The sequence below is a fragment of the Triticum aestivum genome, chromosome 7A, assembly GCF_018294505.1.
Source record: "Triticum aestivum cultivar Chinese Spring chromosome 7A, IWGSC CS RefSeq v2.1, whole genome shotgun sequence".
Classification (NCBI taxonomy): domain Eukaryota; kingdom Viridiplantae; phylum Streptophyta; class Magnoliopsida; order Poales; family Poaceae; genus Triticum; species Triticum aestivum.
In genome coordinates, this window is record NC_057812.1 from 501,685,882 (window position 1) to 501,692,354 (window position 6,473).

Consider the following 6,473-nt stretch of genomic DNA (forward strand, 5'->3'; position numbering starts at 1 on the left):
TTGTCAATCCGTGTAAACGGAGAGGTATCTCTGGGCCCACTCGGTAGGACATCATCATAATGTGCACAATGTGACCAAGGGGTTGATCACGAGATGATGTGTTACGGAACAAGTAAAGAGACTTGCCGGTAACAAGATTGAACAAGGTATCGGTATACCGACGATCGAATCTCGGGCAAGTACAATACCGCTAGACAAAGGGAATTGTATACGGGATCGATTGAGTCCTTGACATCGTGGTTCATCCGATGAGATCATCGTGGAACATGTGGGAGCCAACATGGGTATCCAGATCCCGCTGTTGGTTATTGACCGGAGAACGGCTCGGTCATGTCTGCATGTCTCCCGAACCCGTAGGGTCTACACACTTAAGGTTCGGTGACGCTAGGGTTATAAAGGAAGCTTGTATGTGGTTACCGAATGTTGTTCGGAGTCCCGGATGAGATCCCGGACGTCACGAGGAGTTCCGGAATGGTCCGGAGGTAAAGATTTATATATGGAAAGTTGTTGTTCGGGTTTCGGAAAAAGTTCGGGTTTTTTCGGTATTGTACCGGGAAGCTTCCAGAAGGTTCCGGAGGATTCCGGAGGGGTCCGGAGGTCCGGAAATTGTTCCACCACGTCCAATACAGTAGCATGGGCTGTAAGGGGGCGCCCTAGCCTTTATGGGCCAAGGGAACCAGCCCCCCAAGGCCCATGCGCATGGGAAAGGGGAAACCCTAAAGGGGGAGGCCTCCACTTGACTTGGGAGGCACTCCTCCCCCCTTGGCCGCACCCCTTGGGGTGGGAAACCCTAAATGGGGCGCAGCCCCCCCTTCCCCCTATATATAGTTGAGGTTTGGGGCTGTCATACACATGAGAACCTCTCCCTCTTGGTGCAGCCCTACCTCTGTCCCTACTCCTCCTCTCCCGTGGTGCTTGGCGAAGCCCTGCTGGATTGCCACGCTCCTCCACCACCACCACGCCATTGTGCTGCTGTTGGATGGAGTCTTCCTCAACCTCTCCCTCTCTCCTTGCTGGATCAAGGCATGGGAGACGTCACCGGGCTGTACGTGTGTTGAACACGGAGGTGCCGTCCGTTCGGCACTAGGATCTCCGGTGATTTGGATCACGACGAGTACGACTCCTTCAACCCGTTCTCTTGAACGCTTCCGCTTAGCGATCTACAAGGGTATGTAGATGCACTCTCCTTCCCCTCGTTGCTGGTTTCTCCATAGATAGATCTTGGTGACACGTAGGAAAATTTTGAATTTCTGCTACGTTCCCCAACAGATATAATTCATGACTCACCTCGAGTGCGCATCTACGAAGAGAGAGAAGCCAAGCTTGATCGGCAGGACAACTTAGATGCCCTGGAGGAGGAGCGTGATGTCGCAAAAGCCCGTTCCACATTTTATCAACAGCAGGCTCGCATGTATCAAAGCAGAGAAGTGCGGGCCAAGACCTATAACGTTGGTGAACTCGTTCTACGCCTGCCGAAGAAAAAAAGGACAAACTCAAGCCCAAGTGGGAGGGTCCCTTCATCATTGACGAAGTCCTCACCAGAGGAGCGTACCGCCTGCATGATGCATCAGACAATCACCTGGAGCCGAACCCCTAGAACGCGGCCAGACTCCGACGATTTTATGCCTAGCGCCGAACTCTGTGTTCGTCTCCTTCGTCTTGTTATTAATGTTATTTTTTCTCTCTCTCTTCATTTTTTATCTTATTTCGTTTTGCTCTTTAGCCCTACGACTTTAGTACGGATAGACCGTCCTCCCCTGATGCATACATCTCCACATATGTACATTCATTATACCTGGGAGCTTCTCATACAGAAGCTTGCTATTTTTCTTTGAGCATCAAGCTCACCACATATGCGTTTTTTCATATGTACCTTTTCTTCCCCATTATATGTATCGATATGACTTAAGTTTTGGCCAAGCTGGGTTGCATAACTCCTATGCTTATGCCCTACGTTCCTGTTAGTTCGGCTAGGGCATAAAGGGAGCACCTCTGCGATTGTTACTGTTGGGTCATCCGGATGTGTACCTCAGACTGGGTGGAGCCGAAAGCTAGCGTTCTTAAGGGAATATTCGGTCGGCGAATTAAAGATGTTTCCGCATTCACTCCATTGTGCAACCCCAGAAGTTACTTACTCTGGGATTTTTTCAATCACAGTTCGGACATGCACATTAAACGCATGCACACCCAGGGAAAGGAACCCTGAATGGAACTATTCTCTCTGGAAGATGTTTCTTACATAATGTAATATAACATAACTAGCTGGATACACATTGTCTGTTCAAGCAACTATGACCCCTATGCATGGTTCCCATGCATACCCCGGTATATTCTACCATTAGGGTATTCGGAAACACTCCGCACCTTCGGGTCTAGAGGTCAAAGCGAAAAGGTTGACCATGAGGAAAGTACATAGTCACTTAGGACTCAAAAACTTCCTCCTCTATACCGTCCAACAGGCGGTCTAATTTACAATCCCGTTGGGAGTATCTAGCAGCCACCTCTACTTGGCCATATACTAAACTAACGGGAATTTCTTCCCCATTTGACCCTAGTGGTCGGACCCAGGCCATGTGATTCGGATCCATCTTGGTATATCATGTTTTTACCATGGCCCAGGCCTCTCGCGCACCCTCTCGGCAGGCAGATATCTTCCATAGTCGGATACGCCGCGGCGCTCCCTTGAACAGCTCTACAAGCTTCTCCATACTCCCTAGAGGGGAGTCGGATGGCCATAAGGCCTTGGCTACACTCCACATTGCCAGCCGAGCTTGCTCGTGCAACTGCGACAGCCTTGCAGAAGATCACTTGATGATCCGGACACCTCCTCTTCGGAACGGCCCGTCAATATATCTGCAATCACAGCTATATCAGCTACTTTTACTTTCAAACTGTTATAAGATAAATACGGCCACATACTGAATATGTCGCCTCGCAGTTTTTAGTTCTCCTTCACGGAGTCGGCTAGCTGGGCCCGCACATCGTTCAGCTCTTCGCCCAGCTGGGTGTTTGCATCTTGGAGTTTGTTTTTCTCTTGTCTGACACGGGTTAAAACCCGCTCGCCTGCGGCATGCAGTCTTTTCGACTCTTTTTCCTCCAATTGATCCGATGATCCTGTTACGAGATAAAGCCGCAGTGTTAACACGGTCGCTATGCAATAATTGTTTCTCGATGGAGGGAAATATCACCGGAGGACGCCGCTTTGGATTTTTCCAGTTCGGCGGTCACTGCGTTCAACTGCGTCTGGGACTTTTCTAGCTCTTGGGCTAGCACGTCGTTCTTCTTTGACAGAACCTGGTCATGCAGTGATCCTCAAATCAGTTGTCCCAACTACTTTAAGTCTCGGGGGCTACTGGCATATGGTTATCATAGTCAGACGAAGTAAACTTACCTGCACATCTTTTAAATGCTGCTTTGTGGCTCTGTTAAGCCCATCTCGAGCAGCTTGGATATATGCATCAGCCGAGCTGAAGGCGTTAAATGCCTCTTCTGAAAAGCTAGGGTCTTGTAAAACGGCCCTGCGGCACCGATGATTCATGGCGCTCTCCACTTCCGAGTTGGTGACGGATACGTCATCCGAATCCTTGGCTGGAGGATAGTCCGGCGTCACCCCCGCATCACCCTCCGTCTTCACGGCAGGATCTGGATCCTGGTTGCGGGAAGTATGGCCGGCCGGACCCCCTTTTTCCTGATACAGGGTAAACGGAAAGGTCATAGTTGGATGTGACTGCCAAGGTGCATATTTGCAAATTCATACCTCTTTGATGAAGGCTCGGCAGTATCTTCGTTTGCCTTCCTCTTCGAAGGCTTGCCTAGTGTGGGGGATGCTCTCTTCGGAGATGCCCCCGGGGCAGCATGGCGCGCCGAACGCCTCCCCTTTTGAGCACAATACAGTGCGGTGGATGAGGAGGAATGAGAAAACTCTCTTGCACAAGGTATCTCTGGATTACTTACATGGGAAGCAGGAAGGAGACCGGGGTAATCGGCAATGATGGGTACATCCTGTATCGTCATAGCTCATCTGATAGAATATTCCATCCTCGAGCTCCACAAATATGTCCGGGTCCTCTTCATATCCGGGGTCCAGATCCCAGTTGCGATTCTCCAGCTGAGGAGCAGGGTCATTGTCGGTGTCAAAACCGGCGGATCTCGGGTAGGGGGTCCCGAACTGTGCGTCTAAGGCGGATGGTAATAGGAGGCAGGGGACACGATGTTTTACCCAGGTTCGGGCCCTCTTGATGGAGGTAAAACCCTACGTCCTGCTTGATTTATTCTTGATGATATGAGTATTACAAGAGTTGATCTACCACGAGATCGGGGAGGCTAAACCCTAGAAGCTAGCCTATGGTCTGATTGTATGTTGTCCTACGGACTAAAACCCTCCGGTTTATATAGACACCGGAGGGGGCTAGGGTTACACAAGGTCGGTTACAAAGGAGGAGATATACATATCCGTATTGCCTAGCTTGCCTTCCACGCCAAGTAGAGTCCCATCCGGACACGAGACGAAGTCTTCAATCTTGTATCTTCACAGTCCAACAGTCCGGCCAAAGGATATAGTCTGGCTATCCGGAGACCCCTAATCCCGGACTCCCTCAGTAGCCCCTGAACCAGGCTTCAATGACAATGAGTCCGGTGTGCAGTGTTGTCTTCGGCATTGCAAGGCAGGTTCCTCCACCGGATATACCACAGAAGATTTCAAATAAAAGGATAGTGTCCGACCCTGCAAAACAAGTTCCACATATCTCTGCAAAGAGAATAATATTTCCACAAATCTAATCTGCTGACACATTTTGGCCACATGACATTAAGCCATGGCCCGGTGATTATTCGAACCGTTTCCTTTAACTAGCCCCACACATAACGCGAGGCAGTTTTTTGACACGTCTTGTCAAAGCAGAGATCGTGTCCCCCTTATTACGGGATTCTCATCAATACGGGCGTGGGTAACCCAACCGCGCCATCGATTACGGCGCTTGGGGGATAAGCAAGTTTTACCAGGCTAGTGGGGGCGCATAGTTTCGGCCACCCTTATAAAGGGACAAGGTTTAACCTTTTTCTACCCACGCCTTCTTCCTCCTTGCTCATCCACTCTTGCGCACTCGAGCTCCAACGCCCAAGCCCACATCCTTCCCCTCAACCTTCTCCAATCATGTCCGGAGCGGGAGGCAAATGGATGGCTTCCTCCGTTACGAAGGGATACATCAAGAAGCTGCGCGGAGCCGGATACTTGGCCGCAAATATCACGCATCGGCTACCCGCTGCGGGGCAGATCGTTCCTACCCCTGAACCTCACGAGAGGGTAGTTTTCCTCCACCACTTCCTCCGCAGAGTGGGGTATCCCCTCCATCCATCCGTTCATGGTCTCATGTTCTACTACGGGCTGGACATCCATGATCTGGCCCCGAACTTCGTCCTCAACAATTCGGCGTTCATCATCGTGTGTGAGGCTTTCCTCCGCATCCGGCCCCACTTCGGCCTGTGGTTAAAGACCTTCAATATCAAGCTGAAGGTGGTGGGCGGCCAACAAGCAGAATGCAGCGGAGCCATGGTGGGCAAGATGCCCAACGTTATATGGCTTGATGGCTCCTTCGTGGAGACCATAAAGGGGTGGCAATCGGCGTGGTTCTACATAACCGAGTCGCGCGATGCCAAATGGGTGGCTGCCCCCAAGTTTCAATCTGGAATCCCCACGCGGCTCACCTCCTGGAAAGAGAAGGGTCTGTCCTGGGGTTCATTGGTAGAGCTGGACGGACTCCAGAAATGTATCCGGAATATGGCCGGCAAGAAGCTCAAGCTTGTCAATATAGTCCAAGTCATGCTCATCCGCTGGATCCTCCCATGCCAACAACGGGACTTCAACTTGTGGGAGTTCGACCCGGCCCAGCACCAGACTCCGAGCGAGCTCTTCGACACGACGCACAAGGATGTCTGGAAGGTGCTGTTCAAGGGTGCCGAGATCCCTCCCTCCCTCACCAAGGACCGTGGGCTAAGCGCGAAGCGCCAAGCACATTTGGTGAGTTCTATACATCCGGTAGGACATTTATTTCCCCTAGCTTAACCATGCGCGGGGTCTGAGCTCCATGCCTTTGACAGGACTGGGTGGAGACGTCGGGGCAAATTAACTGTCCGACCCCTCTGCCCGAAGACACTATGGACGCTCTCCTGACGGAGATGCTGACTCCGGCTCCTTACAAGGTGCCGGAGAAGACCAAGAACGCCAAGGGAACCCGAAAGAGTTCCCGATGCCAGGCGTTATCGGACTTATCGTCCGATAAGTCCGCGACGCACTCCTCCCCCGAAGACGAGGAGGAAGATGAAGATGTTCCCCCTCTAGTCGGGGGAGACAAGAAAAGGAAGGCCGCCCCAACTGGGGGGGCGAAGGGTCCAAGAAGGGAAGGACTCTCCTTCCGGACTTCTCCACCACCGCCGCCGAAGGCGAAGACGAGTGGCTGCTCAGGGCCAAGCCCCTG